At 42.8% G+C, this 25,409-nt stretch overlaps 1 long non-coding RNA gene across 1 annotated transcript in view; it reads right to left on the bottom strand.

Annotated features, from left to right (window-relative positions):
- The window catches only part of LOC138919358 (uncharacterized), a 31,951-nt gene extending 6,555 nt beyond the window's left edge, over nucleotides 1-25,396 (bottom strand). The window contains exon 1 of the long non-coding RNA XR_011429512.1: nucleotides 24,215-25,396. This is a non-coding gene — a long non-coding RNA (uncharacterized lncRNA). The remainder of the gene's footprint in view (nucleotides 1-24,214) is intronic.
- Nucleotides 25,397-25,409: the final 13 nt, after the last annotated feature.

Raw genomic sequence — 25,409 nt, 5'->3', positions numbered from 1 at the left:
CAAGACACCTAAGAGAGAGAGCACAAACTACAATGGGAGTTATGTGCTCTGTAATCATTTTGCTTGGATTCTTCATCAGACTACCCTCTTCCCTACCTGTGCCCCCAAGTCCACTCTTTTTTTTTTTTTTTTTTAAAGATTTTATTTTTTCCTTTTTTTCCCCAAAGCCCCCTGGTACATAGTTGTATATTTTAGTTGTGGATCCTTCTAGTTGTGGCATGTGGGAAGCTGCCTCAGCGTGGTTTGATGAGCAGTGCCATGTCCGTGCCCAGGATTCGAACCAACGAAACACTGGCCGCCTACAGCGGAGCTCACGAACTTAACCACTCGGCCACGGGGCCAGCCCCCCCCAAGTCCACTCTTAGTCCAACAGACTCTTAGGCTGGAGACAGGCAAGCATAGTCGGAAAAGTTACCTCCAGGTTAGCAGTTCTCAAAGCCTGGCACCCTGCTCCACAGCATTAGCACCACCCAGGGAACCTGCTGGAAATACGAATCCTCAGTCCCACCCCAGACCTAGCAAATCAGCAACTCCGGGGGCTTGGCCTTGTGAGCCCTCCAGGTGAGTGTGATGTGCGCTTACTGCAGGTGCTGCTCTAGGTGAGTCTTTGTCTTCCATCTATTGCCCATTTAGAATCATGGTCCTGAGCCAGCCCTGAGGGCCTAGCAGTTAAAGTTTGGCACTCTCACTGCTTGGCCGGCCTGGGTTCACTTCCTGGTCACAGAACCACCCTGTCTGTCAGCTGCCATGCTGGGGTGGTGCCTCACATAAAAGAACTAGAAGGACTTACAACTAGGATATACAACCAAGCACTGGGGCTTTGAGGAGGAAAAAAAAAAGAGGAAGATTGGCAACAGATGCTAGCTCAGGGTGAATCTTCCCATGCAAAGAAAAAAAAAGCTGGCCCAGTGGTGCAACTGTTAAGTTTGCATGTTCTGCTTTGGCAGGCTGGGGTTTGGTGGTTCAGATCCCACAGCTTGTCAAGTCATGCTGTGGCAGCATCCCACATATAAAGTAGAGGAAGATGGGCACAGATGTTAGCTCAGGGCCAGTCTTCCTCAGCAAAAAGAGGAGGATTGGCAGCAGATGTTAGCTCAGGGCTAATCTTCCTCAAAAAAAAAAAAAAATCATTGTCGCGGAACAGTGGCTCTTAGCCCTGGGTGCATCTTATAATCACCTGGAGAGCTTTCACAAAATATGGATAGCCTGGCTCCACCCCTAGAGGTTCGGATTGAACTCATCTGCCAGGAGGCCCAATCACAGCTCTTCAGGTCATTCTAATGGATGTCCAGGGTTCAAGAACCATTTGTGCTGTTCTCTTTCAGATTTTGGCAGCCTTATCAGTAACCACCTGTTTGTCCCCCACTGCCTCCTCCCAGCAGAGAAGGAATGCATCCCTTGTAATGCATCACGATCACTCATCAGCCAGAGAGGACAGGAAGTAAGCATTGCCAGAAGTGGAGACCAGGATTTCCAACTCCCCACCCCTTTACAGGCTGCAGGACTTCGGGAAAACTAATTCCTCTCATCTTTCCAGGGCTTAGCTGCCTCATCTCTAAAACAGAAATTATATGAATAATTCCTTCCTTTCTTCAAGTCAGAGAGCCCAGTTGATGGTCTCTTAAAGGCTTTTCTACCGAAAGAATAAATCTTTGATTCTAAGAGCTTGTAAAAGGTCAGAACTTGTCTTCAGCATAGAATTGCTAATCGTGATTTTACTCCCTCCAGGATGGGCAGAAAATATTGTGAGTGGGTCAATACTGTGTTTTTCCAGTATTGACAAATAGGAGTCAGTCTAAAAGAAGTTGGTACTCAGGCAAACAGGTGCCCAAAAGGAAGCCATTACAATGGTTTGTGTTCTTACTCTGCTCTAAAACCTTCCAGCGGGCCCTCCATAGTCTGTCTGGAGAGCAGCCCATTTTCATGTTCAACCTGGCTCCTCACATTCACGGACATCCGATTCCTTTCACTTCTACCCAGCTACTCGTCTTTCCTCCTCACTCCTTCATTTTCACTTTTTTTTCTGGCTCTGCAAAAATTGTACAATAATCAGTCTGTGATTAATCTTCAAGGAGCCTGTCTGCCCCACCCCACTAATGCATAAACTCCCATGGAAAACCAGTAGAGTAGGCCAGGATGGAGAAAGTGAATAGGTCAAGTGTTTCCTAGATGAGTTGCCTCATGTTTTGGGTAGGCTCACTTTTTTCTTCCCAGAGAACAGAATAATTTGGTATTCCTCTCCCTCCTGCACTCCACTCCCAACAGTAGAAATGGGATGAGAAGGCTGAGAGAAGATGGTACATTGCTTCAAGCTGATATTGTATCGACAGTACTCTGCAAATAGACAAGTAAACCTGTAATGTCTAGAATTCCTTCAGAAAGAAAAACTAAAAAAGAAACCCAGGAACTTGGCCAGAAAACCCAGCTAGGCCTTCCCACGTGGCCTGGGTCACCATGTGGACAGCGTAGATCTGGGTGTTGTGTTCCACATGCTGGTGTTCTGCCTTCTCCTCGTAATGCTGACTCCCTACTCCATTTCAGTAATCAGAGAACATCCCTATTCTCGAAGAGATGTGGAGGAAAGGGACCTCCAACAGCCAGTGAGCTGTGCAGGTTCTGAACCCTTTAGCCTTTTCTCAGCTTGAATTTGGGAAACTCAAGTGCACCTGGTCATGAATGATAGCTGTGCTTTTTATTTGGTGTTCTGAGCAAGGCGAGTGCCTTGTATTCTCTTTTACATATTCTCCCCTTGCAGCTGAAGAGACTGGTATTCTGGATCCCAGGTCTGCAGTCCCATCCTGCTACCCAGAAATTTCTCAGGGAGAGAGGTAAGGCTTTAGATGTGTAGATTCCACATGCTAATTCTTGGAGTTGCTACTGCCTTTTTGACTAGAGAGATTTTTGTGTTTTGTTTGTTTTTTTTGGTTGCATCTTTGATTCACTTTTTTCTCATTGAAGGGATGTTTTAACTTCTAACTGTTGTTAAATCCCGATGAGATAGAGTTAGCTTCCAAGACAACTTCTCCATCTTTTTGGTTTTATGACATGTGCATGTTAAGACATCTTTTCAAAGTTTCTTAGGTGACAAGCTCGTTGTACAATTCTACAATGAACAGAAGCTACCTTATGGTGAAATAAACTGGTCTGGCTGGTATGATTTGAGGATTCTGGAACTGCCTCAGCCCAAAATTTCTCTCTTCCATCCTATGGTTCATACCTGAAACTTCACCCTACTAGTCAGTGACTTAGCTATCCTAAGGTACAAAAACCCGGGGAGAAAGCAGCTTATTGATTTTTTCCTGAAAGATGCTTGATAGATCAGAGCCTTTTCATTATGGCATCCATTTGACAGCAGGTTTAGGGAGAGGTGGGCAAGAATTTTGTCCATGGAGTTGGCAAGAGATAGGGCCCCATTCAGCCAGGGAAGTGTGACAGTGCCTTCATTTAATCCTTACAACCATGCTAGCTATTGCTAATACTCATTTACATATCCAAAGCTCAGAAAGGTTAAGTAACTTGCCAAAGGTAACACAGATAGCAAGTGATGGATGTGGTACCCAGACCAACATCTGTTTAGACAGTAGATGACATTGAAATGCCAGTGATGTCTAATGCAATCCTACCTTTATCTTATAACTTCACTCATCTAATCAACGTTAAGAATCTCCTATTGATCTGGCAAGAAGGAGAAGGGCCAGGACACACAGATCTCCATATAGTGTTTGAGAGACAACATCCAAGGAGAAATTTTTCCAGTGATCCAAAGCAAAGAGGACTCTGGAATCTACAACTTGCAAAATGTAGCTTTGGATTGTTGGATAAAAATAATTAATCAGATCAGTTTGGCTTCCCATTGGACTTGCTTGATAAACCAATACATCATTAATTTGAGCTGAGGTTTGCAATGCAATTTATTTTATTAAAAAAAACATGTTCAAGGTAGCAGAGTACCTGCTAGTGTGCTAGCATGTAGATTTCTAGAAATGTCCTAAATCCTAAGTTAGCTTTCCTATAAAGGCTACCTAGCGCCCAGTTGTTTAAAATTAGACTTTAATTCCTCATAGGGTGTTGAAATTCTCTCCAGTCCCATGCAGAGAAGTTCTCACATACTGCCTCCCCCTTCCCTGATCACAACTGTCTTAGATCTAGGGGCAGAAGTGAGCCTCCACGCTTCTGTGCCACGTGGTGCTGGGCTCTGCACTTGCATCGGCTGGTGTTCGTGGTGTAGGCTGGCGCCTGGTTTGACCCCTGGCAAAGAAGAAAAGCTTCCTAAGTGTTTGTGGGGAAGGGGAGAAAGGTGGGCTTATACTGGGTAAGCTGTCTCTTGGTTCAGGAAATGGTTTTAGGGTCCTTCTGGGTACCACATGTCAGGGGAATCCAATCCAGGATGGTGGGAGGACATGGAGGAGGGAATGTGTTGAGAGAGTTCTTTAGGAGAACAGAGTTGAGTCTCCTCTGACTTGAAACAGGATAATTGGGTCAAGTACAAGAGCTGAGGAATTAGATTGCATTTCAGGCATTTTGGAGGTGGCGTGGATGGTAAGATAGCTTGGACAAAAGCGGAACAAAGAAGAAAGTAAAGCTTTCACAGAAAGGGAGAGAGAGAGGGATTAGATTCAGAATAAACATCACAGGACTAGGAGGCCAAAAGCACTCAGAAATAGGGGGCGGGGGTGGCTCTGCTAAGTCTAGTTTCCTTAGCCTGCGAAGGGCTTGGGTCTCTCCCCTCTGCAGTGCCACCTTCCTATAGAGGTAACGTTGGCACCTTTATGAATGTTCACATCTCCGTTCAAATTGGTTTTATGGCATTCAAAGTGGCCCCGAGGGCATATTTTTGTGGAAATCTGTACTCAATCGAATATGTTTGGTTGCCTAAAACAGAGTCTCAAAATAACAGAGGCTTAAGCAAGGTAAGAGTATTTTTCTCTCTATGTAACAGCTGAAGCTGGAATGGTGGGTCTTCCCTGCTAAGTTGTCAGGGCCATGGCTTCTTTCTCTGGTTGCTCCATTCTCTCTAGGAAGTTGTCTTCGTCTGGATGGTTCTAGATGGCTCACTGCTGTGCCTGCATCTCAGCCAGCAGGAAAAAGGAAATGCGAGAACATGTCCCTTCCTTTTAAGGGCATGAGTCAAAGTTTCACACATAATGTCCCCCTCACGTCCTCTGGCTGGGACTTAGTCTCATGGTCACACCTGCCTGCGGGCAAGGCTGAGAAATGCAGCCTTGATTCTGAAGCCCTGTTACACCCCTACATGAGCTTGCCCCATCCTGACCCAGCTGGAGCCAACCGCCAAGTTCTCAGCTGCTACTACACTTGCCTTTTGATTTAGGTCACTCCCTAAAGACCCAACTTCAGCTATCCTAGTCTAGAAATGGACATACCTCCTCTCCTAAATGCACGTAAAACAATTTAAAAAGGAAACTAAGGGAAAGGCAACATTAAAAAATCTTGACTAATATTCTACAGTGCTCACTATTTGTATGTGTCAGCTTCCAATCTAAGCATTATGTGTACTGTAATTCATTTAATCATCACAACAGCCTTTGGTGTAGGTACCATAATTATCAAGATGGCCCTTTATAGGTGAAATAGAAGGAAACTGAGTTGTTTGTCCAGGGTGATGGAGCATGGAAGTGACAGAGCTGGGATTCAGACCAGGTGGTCTGGTCTAGAGCCTGTATTCTTAACCACTACGTCTGATTCTCTCTCCTTTACCGAAGCATGGACACACATATTAACAGGGCATGCTCTCCTTGGCCTGAGCTACCCAGCGAGTAGCCATAGCTGGCTTGGGAGACACAGCTTACTGGCACACGTACTTCTGTGCTCTCCCTTGCCTCATTGCCCTTTGTCCAGGCTGTTTCCACCTGTTGAAAAGCCTGCCTTTTTCTTTTGTGGCTTCAGGCTGGCCCTGGGGCAGATCTCTCAGAGGCCTTGTGCACAATCCCCCAACTGCACTCCAGATCCTAGACCATCTCCTCACTCAAGGACGTGGCTCCAGGAATTCTCCCCTTCCCATTGAATCAGCAATTATTCCTTTGCTACCACACCATTTCCATAACCACACCAACATGCTGTCTCTTCATCTGGACGTTACTTCCTCATGGTTCCACCCCAGCGAGCACCCATTTCTTTGCAACAAAACTTCTCAAAAGAGCTGCAGATACGCTCTGTCTACAATTGTTCTCCTCCACTTCTCTCCTAAACCGCTCCCATCAGGCTTTTGCTCCCAGTGACCTTGTCAAGGTCATCAATGACCTCCCGAGGTCTGTTCTCCGTCTTCTCCTTACCTGACGTATCAGGAGTATTTGACATGGCTGATCACTCCCTCCTTGATATACTTTTTAAACCTGGTTGCCAGGATAACCTCTTGATTTTCTTCCCACCTCACTGGTTGCTCCTTCTTGGTCTTTTATACGAATTCCTCCCCTTCTCTTGTCCTTTTAATGTGGGGGTGGTCCTCTATTTTCTTTTCTCCTCCATCTGCCCACTGCCTTGGTGATCTCTTGGCTCTTAAGTAGCCTTTATGTGCTGATAGCCCCAGAGTTTCTATTTCCTGCCTCTCCTGAACCCCACCTATCAGTCAGGGCCCAGTCAGGAGACAGACACCACACAGTAATTTGAACAGGGACAGTTTACTGTAATTATAACAGGGGACTGGAGTAATGCAGGACTGGCTAGCAAGGGGTAAAGAAAACTCTTAAAGAATACAGGAGTAGCAGCTATAAGGAATAGCCATTACCCCTAGGGCTAAGAGAGAGAGCCAAGGAGGGAACAAATCTAGAAGAGGGGACCCACATTCACACCCAGGGCTGAGATCCAGGCCTAGTTGGAGAGGGTACAGCTGTGACTCAGGGGATGGTGGAGACATTGGCTGAGCTGCTGCACTGGTAGGGCCTACTGAGAACTGGCCCTCTCAGATGCTGGGGAAGCTGTCTGAAGGCTGGTGCTGTCCCTTGGAACTTGCTGCAAAGCCACACAGGAGGGTACTGGGGGAAGCCACTCGCCAGGAGGTGTCTTGTGCTGCTGCCTGCCAAGTGCTGGCACTGGCTGCCACCCACTACAAGGGCCCAGCACGGTAGACACTGCACCCTGCAGACACCTGCCAAGAAGAGTTCACCAGAATCAGGAAGGAAATCCTCTCCTCCTGCAGTGTCCCTCCAGTGCACTCTGCGAGGAAACTTAATATCATGTCAGGGGGCAAAGTAAAATCATTTACAGGGTTCGGTTTCATTATCACAGAGCAGGCAATGAAAGATGGCTTTGCAGCTGAGAGGCAATTAATTAACTGGGATGTTCCCGACTTGTGATCAACCATCTTCTTGACATTTTCACTAATGCCTGATAGACATCTCGAACTTACTGCGTCCAAAATGGAACAAGTGTCTAAATTCTCCTCCCAAACCTGCTGTACGTACTCTCTTCCCAACTCTTTCAGTTGCTCAGGCCCAACGCTCCAAGTCATTGTTGACTTTTATTTTCTCTTACTCCCCATATCTAATTTGTGAGGAAAACCTGTTGGCTCTACCTTTAAAACATATGTATAGTCTGACCACTCGTCACCCTATATACTGTTACTTCCCTGTCCAAGTCATCATTGTCATCCCTGTTCTAAAGTATCGTGTATTAATAGAAAATCTGCGGTATAGTAAGGCCAACAGGATCAAGAGATGACGGTCACTGAAAGGATAGTGTGTTAGACTCACAGTTCCCATGAGGAGGGGGTATGCCCCCTCTGTGGGGTGGTTGGGGGGGACACACAGGGAAGCACCAGGGTCAGTCAGGAGGCAGAGGGAGAGGTGGGTGCTGTGGGCATAGCTTTACAGTGTTACAGTGGGCTCTGGGCACAGGGGCTATGCCTAGTTGTCTGGTCCCTGGCCCTGGGGTGATAAGGGCAGGGAACAGTGGCCCAGAGTGTGAGAGCCCAATAAGGGAGGTGGTGGGGGTGTGGGCTCTGGATTGGTCAGTTTGTAATTGAAAAACACACCCCTGGAAGAAGGACTCCTCATAAGGAAGGGGGGCAATGGGGGAGACAGGAGACATGTATGTGTTGACTCAGGCAGATTCAGGTTGTCCAGATGAGGCATCTAGGGCAGATGTTAAAGCATCAGGTTTACAGAAGTTAGCAATGTGGTTGACACAATCCCTTCCTTGAGTTTCTGCAATGGCTCTTAACACGTATCCCAGTTTCTCCCCATGTCCCTCTGAAGTCTGTTCTCAACATAGCAGCAAATGTAGTTCTTTTAAAATATGAGTCAGACCATCTCACTCCCCTGCCCAAACTCCCCCAGTTCACTCAAAGAAAATGCCAAAGTCCTCCCAGTCACCAGCATGATCCAACCACCCCGCCATTAACCTTTCTGACCACCGCCATTACTGTCTGCCCCTCCGTCACTCCCCTCCAAACTCACGGGCCTCCTTGTCATTCTTAAGTAAACAGAGACATGCAGTCTCACCGCCAAATACCCAACCACTGTTACTCTCATCTAATTTTTCTTCTTTCCCAAAATAAATTTATTTATTATATATATTATTTATTGTCCATTTACCTTACTAGAATGTATGTTCCACGAGCGCAGGATCTTTTATTTTTTATGTATTATTTATCTATATGGACACACCCCAAGCACTTGGAAAAGGGTCTGGAACATAGTAGGAGCTCAGGAAAGATTAGCTGGAAATTGATTATCTGCTGTGTGTCCTCAACTGAGGATGGTGTCCTGTGGCTGCACGTCCTGCCAGCTCATTGCTTGGCCAGCGGAAAGTTACTCTCTTTTCCTGTTAAGCTTGTGTTGTACCAAAGCCTCTTCTTAAGCGCCTGCTTCTAATCTGGGGAACATCTCTGGCCCTAACAATGGCTCCACCCTCTCTGAGGATTCATTCAGGTGTCCACACACTACTCCTTACTTCCAACCCCCACCTTCCAAACCCTGGGACTGTCTTATACACAGAGAGAAGAGGTCCCTCAGCTCATCAAACTACTGAGTATGGATGTCACCCACAAGAAATCATAGTAACCTTAAGCACTCTACATATTTACTTTATCTAATCCTCTTGATAACCCTATGAGGTAAATAGTTGCATTATCCCCATTTTACAGAAGAGACAAATGAGGCACTGAGGAGTTAAGTAATTTGCCTAATTAGCAAATCCAGGAGCCAGACTGTGTCTGTGCCCTGTTGCCAGAAAGTTTTATGTTATGAAAATGACAATTACTAATTTGGAGGGAGCTAAACCTGACTTGAACTTGAATTAAAAATTGGTTTTGAGCTGAATTATAGAGGGATGGAAATCAAATGTGATTTTCCAAAGTAAACTGCCCTTAATCAGTCTTAATAGGCTCAAATGGAACCAAATCAGACAGCCTGACATCATCCTGGGCTATGTGTACACAGCCCCAAGATTGGTGCGCAGTGGCTCAGGCCCCCATTTCTATACCAGTTGTGCCTCCTCCAGGCATTATCCTTCAATGCCTTCCCATCACTCTCAGATCAAACTGCTCATGTCTTCATTTTCTATGATCCCTCCCAGTCTGCATGAATTCTCCTCCCACCCCTACATACTGCCTTGTATACACATTAAAGCATCAGATATCAGTGTAGTTTTCTGGATCCATTTGTATCTCTTTCAGTGGACTTTAAGCTCCTTGAGGGTAGGGACATGTATTCCCAGTGCTTGGCACATAGTGGAGATCAAAATGTTTGTTGAAGAATGAATTCTTGCAGCCCCCTCCGGCCCCATCTCTCTGTCCTATCAACCTTGCTCTCTGGAGAATCTGATAAACTGAATCTGATAAACTCATGCATCCCAGGACACAAACGATCAATTTAGCTGAATGTATTGATTCTTCCAGGGCTCCTTGCTTTCTAACAGTAGACAGAGTCTTAAGCCAAAGAAATGGCATTTAAACGCAGAGCAGGAGCAGAGGAGGAAACTGGGGGGAACTGGGAAGCACTTCCCGACAAATCATGTCGAACGGCTGCCCATCTCCTCTGTGCTTGTGGAATGCTAAGCATTTTCCCTTCACTTCCTCGAGGAGAAGAACACCTGCAAATGGACAAAGAACACTGCGAGTTTTTCCTCCTTTGCTCTAACAAACTCCACCCCCATTTTTAAATTTTGCTGATGCCCTGACAAGTTCTTTTTTTGTTTGATTTTCATTTTCTCTGAGAAATGCCACTTCTCCCAGAAGAACTTTTTTTTTCATATTCCTAAATAGCAATTCTTTGATGCCAAATCTGGAGTGAGGCCAAGGGCTCCCCTTTCAGCTGAAAACCAGGTATTTTTCATGGTAAGTGAGTAGGAATAAGTTCTTTGCCGCAAGACTGCTTGAGAAGCACTGCAGTAGAGTTCCTAACACAGATGTCAGGGTCTGCAGGATTTTAGATATGTTCCTTTTACAGGGAAGTGAACACCCAGGACAATTATTAAAACATGAAGGAGCAGCTCCTTTCCATCCTCCAGCAGCTCCACTGATGGTCATGACCATGAAGTTCCCCTTAGCTCAGGGTGAGGAACGTCCCAACTACCTACTGTTGCTGCCCTCTGCTGCTGCTGTGGAGAATTACACCGAGCCGAGCTTCCACTGCTGGAAGACCGGCACAATCCAGCCCCACGTGGAGAGAATCATCAACATGCTCTTTGTTCAGGATTTGATTGAAAACCCTAAAATTCGGTTTCCACAGGGCCTTTAACATCACAACTTTACATTTTTCCATACACTCTATAAGTGCTCCCGGACATTGCCACCAAACGCAGATCTTTGTTACTGCAAGCTCAGCCTACTTGCAACCGAACACAGCCAGTTCTCAAACCTTCTCCTTGCTGACTTCCTCATTTTGGTTTTCTGTGCCCCCATATATCAGATGTCCAGACTTGAGTCCTAAGTGAGCTGTGGCTGCTCATATCCTTTCAGCTGCCCAAACCCCTCCCTCCCTCCCTCTGCAAGGGCTTTGAGCACCCCCAGAGATGCCCGCCTGCCTCCAAATCTCTTCTCTTTACAGGTCTTTGAAATTCATTGTTCTGAAGTTTCTCTCTGATCGGAGACCCTCTCCACTGTCCACACTTGGTCGAAGTTCCTTTGGCCTTCTACATCTGACCCTTCCTGAGCTCAAGCCTTCTCTCATGACACCCACACAGCTGCCACAGGCCGACTCCCGTTCTCCATATACACATTATCATTTCCTCTGCAGTTTATGTCAAAAATACCCCTTTTCTAAGGAAATTTTGACATATGCTACAATATGGATGACCCTTGAGAACATTATGATAAGTAACGTAAGCCAGTCACAAAAAAGCAAATACTGTATGATTCCACTTAGGTGAAGTACTCAGAGTAGTCAAAATCATAGTTACAGAAAGTACAATGGAGGTAGCCAAGGGTTGGGGGGAAAGAAGGATGGAGGGTTATTGCTTAAAGCATCTAGAGTTTCAGTTTTGTTTGTTTGTTTGTTTTAAGATTGGCACCTGGGCTAACAACTGTTGCCAATCTTTTTTTTTCTGCTTCTATCTCCCCAAACGCTGCCCCGCCCCGCCCCGCCCCGCACACAGTTGTATATCCTAGCTGCAGGTCCTTCTAGTTGTGGAATGCAGGATGTCGCCTCAACGTGACCTGACGAGCGGTGCCATGTCCGCACCCAGGATCCGAACCCTGGGCCGCCGCGGAGCATGCGAACTTAACCACTCGGCCACGGAGCCGGCCCCTAGAGTTTCAGTTTTACAAGATGAAAAGAGTTCTGGAGATGATTGGTAGTCATGTTAACATATTATAAATGTATGTAATACCACTGAAATATACACTTCAAAATGGGTAAAATAGTAAATTTTATGTCCTGTGCATTTTACCACAATAAACAAATTAGGAAAAAAAATACCCTCTTTTCTCAGAAATTCCTTACTACTCAGCTCAAATGTTCTTTCCGCCACAGTGTCTTCTTACCACTGCCCATCAGCATTTCTTATGTACTACTCAGGTTGCCCTCATCAAATGCACTGTTAATTGGGTGAATTTCTTCTTAAGTTTTTTTCTGACAAAATGTTTTTTTGAAATGTTGGGAATTGTTACAGAAAATGATAGAGTTAAAAATAATTTTTGGCCCTCTACTGCTAACAAGATGCAGAACAAGAAGGAGAGATTCATCTCCTACCTGAAACAACAAAAAAACTGGACAAAATATATGAAACAATGGTTTTCAAGACACTAGATATCAGGCAACAAAGGACAGCAATTCCATGAAGGAGGGAACAAATGAGATATGCCCGATGATTACCCCAGCTCACTGCCTGGAGAGAGTTTCTAAGCTGTGGGGCAGAGAGGGGAGCCCAAGGAGTGGACTCCTTCAGTTGAGCAGACAGAGCCAAGAGACTAGGAAAACCAAGACGGTTCCAGTTCATGGGACAGAGTATTGGAGAAGAGAGAAATACACAGAACGCAAACTCCTAGATCTACAGAGGATCCCTCCTAGATCTGCAGCAGAGTACTGATCAGTGCATGCATGAGAGGAACCAACCTGGGGCTGGGGAAAGAATCACCCAAAAGGATTAGAGAGAGCTATATCCACTGGGGTGAGGGGGAATTAGTGCCTTTTCCCACCAGCCAGACTGGGAAGCCTCATAATTCACGGAGCATCAGGTAAAACACTCAGAAAGGCCTTGCCTCAGTAGTGGGAAATAATCAGCCCTGGAATAAACATGTTTCTGGTTCTACCTCACAAATCTTAAAAGCAAGACCCAAAAGGATCAAACTGTTCTCAAGTAATTGAACTGCATTCCAGAACAAACCTCAAGAATATTTACAGGGATACAGTTATACCTAACACCACAAAAGATAAAATTCACCAAGTCTGGCACCCAATAAAAAATTACTAGGGATGTAAAGAAGGAAGAAAATAATACCCATAATGAGAAGAAAAATCCATCAACTGAAACTGACCCAGACCTGACACAGATGTTAAAATTACCAGACTAGTACATTAAAACAGTTATTATAACACTATTCCTTACATTAAAAAGTTAAGTAGAGGCATGGAAGATATAAAAGAACCACAATTGAAATTCTAGAGATGAAAAGTACACTGGACGGGACAAATGGCAGATTAGACAAAACAGAAGAAAAAAAATAGTGAATTTGAATTTGAATACATAACAATAGAAGTTATCCAAAATGAAATACAGAGAGAAAAAGAAATTTAAAAATGAAGCGCGTGTCAGTGAGCTGAGAGACAACTTCAAGCAGCCTAATATACGAGTAATTGCAGTACCCAAAGGAGGGAGAGCAAAAATTTATTTGAAGAATAATGGCTAAAATGTTTCCAAATTTGATAAAATCTATAAACTCACAGATCCAAGAAGCTCCATGAAACCAAAGCATTGAAAACATGAAGAAACAACAAAAAGGCTTATCATAATCAAACTGCTCCAAATCAGTGATAATGACAAAATCTTAAGAGCAGCTAGAGGAGAAAAATATGTTATGTAGGGGCCAGCCCAGTGGCACAGCAGTTAAGTTCACACATTCTGCTTCAGCAGCCCGGGATTCACTGGTTTGGATCCTGGGTGCAGACCTATGCACTGCTTGTCAAGCCATGATGTGGCAGGCGTCCCACATATAAAGTAGAGGAAGATGGGCATGGATGTTAGCTCAGGGCCAGTCTTCCTCAGAAAAAAAAAAAAATATGTATAAAGGAACAGAGATAAGGATAACAGAGGATTTCTCATTAGAAACAATACAAGTGAGAAGACAATGGAGCAGCAACTCTAAAGTACGGAAAGGAAAACCCGATCATCCCAGAATTCTATACTCAGCAAAAATACCTTTCAAAAATGAAGGCTTTTTTTGACACAGAAAAGCTGAGAAAATTCATCACCAGCACATACACATGACAAGAAATTTTAAGGAAATCCTTCAGGAAGAAGACAAGTGGTACCAGATCAAAAAAAAGATGACTCATGAGGGGAGAAATGGAAGTACCCAATTCTAAAGTTCTTATTCATACTATAGGTAAACTGGTTTAATATCATTTGAAGATGGAATGTGATCAAAGATGTACACTATAAACCTTAAATCAAGGACTAAAATAAGAAAATACAGAGTTAGAACTAATAAATTAAAGGAGATGAAATTGAATCATAAAAAGTACTCAATCTAAAAGAAGGCAGAAAAGGAGAAAAAAGAGAACAAAGAGCAGGTAAGACAAATAGAAAATAAATAGCAAGAAATAAATTTCAATATAACAATCAATGATCACATTAAACAGAAATAGTCTAAAAACTCCAATTATAAAGCAGAGATTGTCAGATTAGACAAAAAAAGCATGACCTACCTATATGCTGCTTACAAGAAATGTGCTTTAGAGACACAAATAGGTTAAAAGTAAAAGGATGAAAAATGATAAAACACGTTAACACTAATCAGAATAAAGCTGGAGAGGCTATAATATTATCAGACAAAGTAGATTTTAGAATAAAGAAGGTAATTTCATAATTATTGTAGGGTCAATTCATCAAGAGGAAATAATGCAAAAAACTATGCACCTAATAACAGAGCTCCAAAATACATGAAGCAAAAACCGATAGGACTACAAGAAGAAATGTACAAATCCTTAGTTATAGTTGGAGATTTCAATAACCCCTCTCAACAATTAATAGAACAGGGAGAGACATCAGAAAAGTGGTGGAATAGGAGTTTCCTTCTATTTTCCCCCAAAAAGAACACCAATTTTGACAATCACTCAGTGTCAAGAGTATCTTTGTGGAAGTCTGGGAGTTCAGAGGAGAAGTTTCAGCACATCACTGGAGCAAAATACTCCAAGATTGGACTCGTTGAAGAAGGTAAGAGGAATGGTTTCACTTTACCCAAGGCACCCCTCCTGCAAGGTGGCACAGCTTAGTGCCAAGAGAGACCGTCTTGGCCCCTGGTTTCTCCCACAAGGGAAAGTGAGACCACAGGAGTGTGTGCCTAGTGTCCCCAGCTGTGCAGAATGCTGCCAAAGAGGCCCACTTCTTTCTCATTTCACCCAGAATACTGAGGTGAGCTGCATGACTGAGGGGCAGGGAGGGACTGGGAAAACAGCAGCCAAGGCTTGGAATGTGTCAAAGAAACATGGATCCTACTAGTTACGTTACAGACTCCATCAGGAAGCCTTCCCATGAGCAACTGGGAATGTCTCACCTGTGGATACCCCCAACTGGCCCATGGGCAACCCCAGTGCTCTGTGCACCTCACTCATACAACCCCCTACCCTTTGGCTGGCTCCCTGTGCATGCCCCCTGAGGGCAGCAAATGCAAGCCTTTACACCTAGTGAACTCACACAGAAAGCTGGCCCTACTCTGCAGGATTGGGAGAAAGCACAGAAACTAGCAGTCAGCAGTGCCCTAGGGAAAGCAAATGGGATGCTGTTAGCACCTGGCCTGGCTTTGCAGGATTGAAAGAAGACATAAAACGAAAGAATTCCACACCCACCTACCCCCAGAGGGAACAAGAAGTGTGGAGCAAGAGTATTGATAGAAAAAGTCTGAGAAACCCTCACAATCCCTAGCAGGGATGACAGAAGGTGTTTCTTTCCTGAAGCCAGTCAGTAAGACTGGAGAGGGTGACTGCTTCTTCAAATGCAAAGAGAGCAAAACAAAACTTCAAGGAAACATGAAACCACCAAAGGAACACAAAAATTTTCCAGTAACCATCCCCAAAGAAATGGAGATCTGTGATTTGCTTGATAAAGAATTCAAAATACTTGTTTTAGAAAGCTCAGTGAGCTATAAGAAAACACAGAATGACAATTCAAAGAAATCTGGAAAACAATACAAAAAAATGAGCAGTTTGACAAAAAGATAAAAATTATTTTTAAAAAACCCAAACAGAAAATCTAGAGCTGAAGAATTCATTTTCAATGAATGAAATAAAAAATACAATAGAGAGCATCAACAGCAGACTTGATCAAGCAGAAGAAAGAATGTGAAATCAAAGACAGGTCACTTAAAATTATTCAGCTAGGGGAGAACAAAAGAAAAAGAATGCAAAAGAGTGAAAATTTAGATGAGTTATGGGATACCATCGAGCAAAACAATTTATGCACTACTGGCATCCCAGAAGGAGATGAGAGGAAGAAAGGGGAAGAAAGCTTATTTAAAGAAATAATGGCTGAGAACTTTCTTAAGTGTGGGAGAGATTTGCACATCCAAGTTCATGAGGCTTATGGGTCCACAAACAGATTAAACCCACAGATATCTTCCCCAGGACACAATATAACAAAATTATCAGAAACATTCCATCAAAAAGCAACAGACTACATTCTTCTCAAGTGCACATGGAACATTCTCCAGGACAGATCATGTTAGGCCACAAAACAAGTCTTAATAAATTTAAGAAGACTGAAATCATGTCAAGAATCTTTTTTGACCACAATGGTATGAAACTAGAAATCAATTATAAGAAGAAAACTAGAAAATTCACAAATATGTGGAGATTAAACAACATGTTACTGAACAACAAATGGGTCAAAGAAAAAAAATCAAAAATCCAAAAATACCTTGAGACAAATGAAAATAGAAATACAACATGCCAAAACTCATAGGATGGAGCAAAATCAGTTCTAAGAGAGACATTCATAGCAATAAATGCCTACATGAAGAAACAAGAAAAACTGTAAATAATCTAACTTTACACCTCAAGGAACTAGAAAAAAGACTGTGTGAGATGAAAAAAGGAACAAAGGAACTACCAAACAGCCAGAAAACAATTAATAAGATGGCATTAGTATGTCCTTACCTATCAATAATTATTATTATTACTTTTTTAAGATTGGCACCTGGGCTAACAATTGTTGCCAATCTTCCTTTTTTTTTTTTAAGGATTGGCACCTGGGCTAACAACTGTTGCCAATCTTTTTTTTTTTCCCTGCTTTATCTCCCCAAACCCCCCCTGTACACAGTTGTATATCTTAGTTGCATGTCCTTCTAGTTGTGGGATGTGGGACACCGTCTCAACGTGGCCTGATGAGCAGTGCCATGTCCATGCCCAGGATCTGAACCCTGGGCCGCCGAAGCGGAGCGCGTGAACTTAACCACTCGGCCACGGAGCCAGCCGCCTCAATAACTATTTTAAATGTAAATGGATTACATTTTTCAATAAAAAGACATAGAGTGGCTGAATGGATTAAAAACAAAAAACAAAAAAACCCAAGACCCAACTATATGCTGCCTACAAGAGACTCGCTTCAGTTTTAAGAACACATACAGGCTGAATGTGAAGGATGGAAAAATATATTCCATGCAAATGTGAAAAAAAAAGACAGCAGAAGTAGTTTTACTTAGACAAAATAGACTCAAAAACTGTAACAAGAGACAAAGAAGATCTTTACATAATGATAAAGGAGTTTGTTCATCAAGACAACACAACAATTGTAAACATACATGTACTCAACATCAGAGCATCTAAATACATTAAGCCAATACTACCAGATCTGAAGGGAGAAACAGATAACAATACAGTAATAGTAGGAGACTTCAATATCCCACCTTCAACAACAGATAGATCATCCAGACAGAAAATCTATAAGAAAACACTGGACTTGAACTCTTGAACTATACTTTAGACCAAATAGACCTAACAGACACATACTGAATCAGTAATCAAATACATCTCAACAAAGAAAAGCCCAGGACCTGGTGGCTTTACTAATGAATTCTACTAAACATTTAAAAAAAATAATACCAATTCGTCTTAAACTCTTCTAAAAAACTGAAGAGGAGGTAAGACTTCCAAACTCATTTCATGAAGCCCAGCATTACCTTGATACCAAAGCCAAACAAGAACACTTCAAGAAAAGAAAATTACAGTATCCCTAATGAATATAGGTGTAAAAATCTTCCACAAAATCTAGGAAACAGAACTCAATGGCACATTAGAAGGATCATACACTGTGATCAAGTCTGATTTATCCCTCAGATGCAAGGATGGTTCCACATACACAAATCAATAAATGTATACACTACATTAACAGAATGATAAAAATATGGGTGAAAAGCATAATCTCAATAGATACAGAGAAAGCATTTGACAAAATTCAACATCCTTTCAGGAAAAAATTCTCAATAAATTTGGTATAGAGGGAAAGCACGTCAACAAAAGAAAGGCCATGTATGACAAGCTCACAGTTAACATCATACCCAACAGAGAGAAGCTGAAAGTTTTTCCGATTAGATCAGGAAAAGACAAGGATGTCACCTCTCACCACTTCTATTCAATATAGTACTAGAAGTCCTAGCCAGAGCAATTAGGCAAGAAAAAGAATTAAAAGTCATCCAACTTGGAAAGGAAGAAGTAAAACTGATTCTGTTTGAAGATGACATGATCTTACATACAGAAAAGCCTAAAGACTGCACCACAAAACTGTTACAACTAATAAACAAATTCAGTAAAGTTGCAGGATACAAAAATCAATATACAAAAATCAGTTGCATTTCTATACACAAACAATGAACTGTTGGAAAGAGAAATTAAGAAAACCATCCCATTTACAATAGCACCACAAATAATAAAATACTCAGGAATTAATTTAACCAAGGAAGTGAAAGACCTCTACGCTGGAAATTATATGACATGGATGAAAGAAATTGAGGAAGATACAAATAAATGGAAAGATAACCTGTGTTCATGAATTGGAAGAATTAATATTGTTAAAATGTTCATACTGCCCAAAGTGACCTAAAGATTCAATATAATCCCTATGAAAATTCCACTGGCCTTTTTCACAGAAATAGAAAAAACAATCCTAAAATTTGTATAGAACCATAGAATATCCTGAATGGCCAAAGCAATCTTGAGAAAGATGAACAGAGCTGGAGGCATTACACTTCCTGATTTCAAACTACATTACAAAGCTATTGTAATCAAAACAATATGGTACCAGCATAAAACAGACACACAGGCCAGTGGAACAGAATCGAGAGCCCGGAAATAAACCCTTGCATACACAGTCAACTAATACTTGACAAGGGTACCAAGAACACTCAATGGGGAAAGGAAAGCCTCTTCAATAAATGGTGCTGGGAAAACTGGATATACAGATGCAAAAGAGCAACCCAGACCCTTATTTTACCCCACTCACAAAAATTAACTTGAAATGGATTAGAGACTTAAATGTAATACCTGAAACCATAAAAATCCTAGGAGAAAACATAAGGGAAAAGCTCCTTGACATTAGTCTTGGCAATGAGTTTTTGGATATGACACCAAAAGCACAGGCAACAAAAGTGAAAGTAAACAAGTGGGACTATATCAAACTAAAAAGCTTCTGTACAGCAAAGGAGACAATCAACAAAATGAAAAGACAACCTAAAAAATGAGACAAAATATTTGCAAACCATATATCTGACAAGGTGTTAATATTCAAAATATATAAGGAACTTATACAACTCAATAGCAAAAAAATAAATAACAATTAAAAAAAGGGCAAAGGACCTGAAACATTTTCCCAAAGAAGATATACAAATGGCAAACAAGTACATGAAAAGGTGTTCAACATCACTAATCAGGGAAATGCAAATCAAAACCAGAAGGAGATATCACATCACATTTGTTAGAATGGTTATCATGAAAAAGATAAGAGGTAACAAGTGTTGGTGAGGATGTGGAGAAAAGGGAACCCTTGTGCATTGTTGGTGGGATTGTAAATTGGTGCAGCTACTATGGAAAACAGTATTGAGGTTCCTCAAAAATTAAAAATAGAACTACCATATGATCCAGCAATCCCACTTCTGGTTATATATCTACTAGAAACTAAATTAGTATCTTGAAGAAATATCTGCACTGCCAAGTTTACTGCAACATTATTCACAATAACCAAGATATGGAAATAAACTGTCTGACAAATTTAAAAAACTTAAATGGAATGGAAAAATTTCTTGAAAGACTATATTACCAAAGCTTTATCGAGAAGAAATAGATATCCTGAATAGCCCTCTACCTATTAAAGATATTACACGTGTAACTGAAAACCTTCTCACAGAACCAGCCCTGATGGCCTAGTGGGTGAAGATCGGTGCGCTCTGCTTTGGCGCCCAGGTTTGGTTCCCAGGCGCGGAACCACACCACTGTCAGTGGCCATGTTGTGGCAGGGCTCACACAGAAGAACTAGAAGCACTTACAACTGGAATATTCAACTACGTACTAGGGCTTTGGGGAGGAAAACAAAAAGAAAAACAAAAAACATTCTCACAAAGAAAACTCTAGGCCCAGAGGGTTTCCCTGGTGTATTCTACCAAACGTTCAAGAAAGAAAGAATACCAATTCTACACAAACTGTTCCACAAAAAAGAAGAGGGAACACCTCCCAACTTATTCTGTGAGGTCAGCATTACCCTAATATTAAAACCAAATACTTTACAAGAGAAAGAAAACTACAGAATAATATCCCTCATGAAAATAGACGTAAAATTGATAAACAAAATTTTAGTAAATCAAATCCAACAATATACAAAAACAATACATCATGATCGAGAGGAGTTTATCCCAGGAAGGCAGAATTTGCTTAACATTTGAAAATCAATCAATGTTATTAACCATATTAACAAAGTATACATGAAAAGCTGTGTGATTATCTCCACATATGCTGAAAAAACATTTGGCAAATTCCAGCATCTGTTCCTAATAAAAACACCTTTATGGGGTGTGTTTTGCTGGCTCTTTCTGAAACCTGCAGCTTTGGGGCCTCTGTTTTCTCCTACATGTGCCCTGTTTAATCTCCACTGCTTTTGAAAATTTCTTCACCTACTTTATAATTTTCCCTAGCTTCCCTGAAAATGGAGTTTTCATTTTTATCCCGCTGACTTTACATGCCATCTTGACATAAGAAGGGTCAAAGAGTCATGCAAAATGTAAGAGAGGGGCAAGGCCACATAATTACAAGCGGTTAATGGATTCTTTATTTGTTAAATGACCCCATTTGCACTAGGCAACCCACAGCTCTAACCAGAGATTCCATATACCAGGACATTACTGAAAGTCTATAACCACATCTACAGAATACACATGCCATCAGTTTTGACAGGTAAAGTAATGTCTCCTCCCTCTAACAGGACATTCTGTGTAGAGTTATGCATCCCAAAAAAGGGTCATGAAAACACACCACTAGAGCTAAATGATGCAGGTATAAAATAGGGTTTACTAGAGGAAAAACTTACAAGTAGAAGGTAGTCGAGTGCATGCAATCCCTCACATCTAATTATCCCACAGCTCAGGGCAGGCATGGAGGGCCTACGGGGACTGTGGCCAAGATTCCAATCGAGGGGGTCCCCGTGCCCTTAATTTGTCTCATATTTACAAAGATGGGGTTCTGGATGGGGTGAGGTAGAGAACTGCTGTGATACAAGGAAAGCTCCCCGGTCAGAAACGGGGAGCCTCTGGAGTCCCAGCGCTGGTATCTGCAGATTTGATGGAGCCAGCTCAGACCTGCTGAACCAGTTCTCTGGCAAACCAGCAAAATGAAGGAGAAAGTGAGCCTCCAGGAGCATCGAGATTTGTCTCTCTTCTGATGTTTTGGAGATGTGATTTGATACATCAATTACCTGAATTTATGTACTTACCAACCATGTGGTAATGGATTTTTCATTATGTTAATTTTAGTTGCTACTCAAAATGAGGACAGTTGCCTTAGAGTTATAACCTCACTGGGTTTCCATTTCCTCATCTCTTGAAAAAAGAGGGGCAAGGGGTTGAGGTTCATGGTATTTAATAATTACTATCCTACCCAAATGAATTTAAAAGCTGAATTCCCTTTCAACCTTGAAATTTGCTTGTTTGACTAGCAATACATTCCATTATTCAGTAAGAACAGTTAACCACCAGGGGGCAGTCGGGTTACAAGGCAGTAAGGAGTGATGTTGGCCACAAGTGGACAGCAAGGTATATACGCGAATGAAGTGCACCTGTGACTTTTAAAATTCTTATTTCAATTAAATTCCATGAAAATTTTATTGCCCGCTAAGATTATGTCACCCAATCCTGATGTGTGTGTTGGGGGGGGGCGTTCCACACCACCACCAATTCTCAGACACCTGTCTGGTGTCCTACAATTTACCTCAATTCTGACACCATCTACCAGGAGATAGCATGAGATTCCACAGATTAAGGTGGCCCCACCACCCAATGGAGGTTCCAATCGCAAGTTCAGGTCGTCACCTGGGCTTCTGACCCATGCGCTACAGACTGGAGGTTCCAACGACCTCCTCTTTGGATTTAATTAATTTGACAGAGCAGCTCACACAACTCAGAGAAACATTTTACTTACTAGATTACAGGTTTATTATAAAAGAATATAACTCAGGAACCACCACAAGGAAGAGATGCATAGGGCAATTTATGTACTGGCGGGCAAGATACGGGCAAAGGGCGTGCAGCTTCCATGAGCGCACCACTCTTCCCAAATCACATCTTCACCAAGCGGAAGCTCTCTGAACCCCCTCCTTGTTGGATTTTTTGGAGGCTTTATTATACAGGCATGATTGATAAAATTATCAGCCATTGGTGATTGATTCAACCTCCATCCCCTCTCTCTCCCTCAAACATGAGATGGGTGGGACTGAAAGTTCTAAGTCTGATCACATGGTTGGTTCTTTAGGCAATCAGCCTACATCCTTAGGTGGGGTCCAAGAGTCACTCATTAACATAACAAGCGACACCTTCATCACTCTCCTGGTTTAGGAAATTCCAAGGGTTTTTGGGAACTCTCAGTCAGAAACAGGGAGGAAGACCAAATATATTATTATAGATCCCAGTATCACACCTGCCCACTTCCCTCTATGTTCTGTGACGTGCTAAGCTTCTAACGACTAATACTGCCCTCTGTAGCCCACAACCCAATTATACAATGTTAACAAGGAAGGAATGGCCGCCCATTCAGAGTGTGTGCGATTTCTTTTCATTCATTCATAAGTACCTATTAAGCAGTTACTCTGCACCAGGCGCTGTTCCGTGAACTTGTGATGCGTCAATCAACAAAGCAAAGATTCCTGACCTTGTGGAACTGACATTCTGGTGGAAGGACAATAAAACTAAAATAGAAAAACCTAAAAACCACTAAAAACTACAATAAGTAAATTATGTAGCGTGTTAGGTGACGAGTGCTGTGGAAGAAGGGAAAAGCAGAGTTGAGCATGGGGGAACAGAGATTCAGGTAAAGGGTTTGCAATTTTAGGCAGGCCTCTGTAGAGGACAGGTGAGCACCATTGAGGTGAGGGACTAGGCCATGTGGCTCTCTGGGGAAACAGCATTTCAGGCCAAGGGAACAAACATGAGAAGATCCTAAGGCAGCAGGGTCCCTAGCAGCAGATGAGGTTGAGGTAAGAGGAGACAGATAACAAAAAGACTGGTTTTTTTTACCCTGAGTGAAATGGGGAGCCACTGGAGGATTTTGAGCAGAGGAAGGACATTTTTAAATGGTCACTCTGGCTGCAGTATTAAGAACAGTATCCAGCAGACTTATTTCCTATAGAAGCTTCCCAATATTTGTTTATTGGCTCCTCAAAAAGCACAGTGAGGGGCTGGCCCCGGGGCTGAGTGGTTAAGTTTGTGTGCTCAACTTCAGTGGCCCAGGATTTCACCCGTTTGGATCCTGGGTGTGGACATAACATCGCTCATCAGGCCATGCTGAGGCAGCATCCCACATGCCACAACCAGAAGGACCCACAACTGAAATATGCAACTATGTAATGGGGGTATTTGAGGAGAAAAAGCAGGAAAAAAAAAAAGATTGGCAACAGTTGTTAGCTCAGGTGTCAATCTTTAAAAAAAAAAAAGCACAGTGAATGCAACCATATTCTGTCACCATGTAGCTAACAGGCCGATTCACACATATCCTCACTATGCCATGTGCCAGGCTCTGCACCAAGCACTTTACATAATTTCTTATTTAATCCTTCCAATACCTCTATGATATTGTCACCAGTAGCTCAATTTTAAAGACAAGGAAAAGGAGATTGTAAAAGTGAGCGACTGGTCCAAGGTTTAGATGAAGTAAATGCAATTCTTGAAAGCTCTGACTTGAAGAACTCTCTTTACCAATGTGAAGAAACACCGCCTAAGCAAGGCTTATTACTCCAGTACTGGGGAACTAAAGATGGTGATGCTGGGGGGCGGGAGGAGCATAAACGTTTAAGTTCAACCACCAAATGCTTCTTTATTTTAAAGTTCTGTCTAGCCACGGCACCACAAACTTACCGACACTGCAACTGGACTGACTTCTGTACCGGTGATTCATAAGTTTCCGTCTAGAGCTTGCTCCGTCTGGGCTGTTGGGTACCGATTTGGGCTTTTGAGAAGGCAGCACTCATCACTGAACCGACTTTTCTCTAGGGGCTTCCTCTCAAGCCGCAGTGCTTTAAAATCCCACTCAGTCAGTGCTGCTCAGATGGATGTCCCGGGATGGGTGCTGGTGTGTGACAAGCAAAGAAACTGCAAGTGTTTATGAACTTTAATAACCATTTTAAAGAGTAATTTTATGTCTGCTGACTCTAATAAATTGGAGCTTGTATTTAGTCTATCTTGTTTTTAAACTTTATTTTTCATATACTTTATTTTTACAGTGTTTTAACCTGAGAAGCTGAATACACAGTGGTATGACCATATATAAAAATATAACTCGGGCTCACAACCGGCAGCAACCTGCCTAAAAAACAAGCTCTTATCTACAATAACCTGCCTAAGAAGCCAGATGGCTAGTTTTAGTAACAATCCAGGAAGCTAAACAATAACTACTATAGCAATTGGCCCCAAATGTCCATGACTTGATGAATAACTGAGAGCTTCCCTAATTTTTGTCCCTGCTTCCAACTTAGGACCAACCAGAGGCCAAACACGGCTAACAATCACGTAGGATGCCGTCTTTCTAATTAGTCCAACCACAGCTTCCCCAGAGCCACAGCCTCCGATCAGCGCACACCCGAAGCCTTCCCTCCTTTCCACTGGCAACCTTTCCCGCTGCTCTGCCTGCCAGACTCTGTCGAAACGGGTGATGGTGGCTGACTCCCTTGTACAGCAAGCTCTGAATAAACCGCCCTTGCATTTCTCACTTGGTTGGTTTCCATTTATTTCCACACACCGGAAAAACAAAACAAAACAAGGGTCCTCCACCGCAGAGAGCTTGAAGAGCACCGTCTTGGGGCTGCGAGGTCGCCTCCTGGGAGGTACCTCCAAGGCAGGAGAGGGGAGAGCATCCCAGGCACGCACCGCCAGGACAGCGGGGGTAAGGTAGCCGCGAGATTCTCCGGACCAAGAGTGGGTCAGGGGAGCAAGGGGGACAGGTTCAGGGGAGCAGAGTCGCAAGCGAGGAGCCTGAGGCATCCGGCCGCGGCGCTCTCCGCTGTTTCACGCGACTGGGCCTCAGGGTGAGGACCCCACTGCATGAGTGGAGCGT

Source organism: Equus caballus, chromosome 20 (assembly GCF_041296265.1).
Source record: "Equus caballus isolate H_3958 breed thoroughbred chromosome 20, TB-T2T, whole genome shotgun sequence".
Classification (NCBI taxonomy): Eukaryota; Metazoa; Chordata; class Mammalia; order Perissodactyla; family Equidae; genus Equus; species Equus caballus.
Note: the sequence above shows the minus strand (reverse complement) of the source record. Positions and strands in the feature narration are given on the sequence as shown.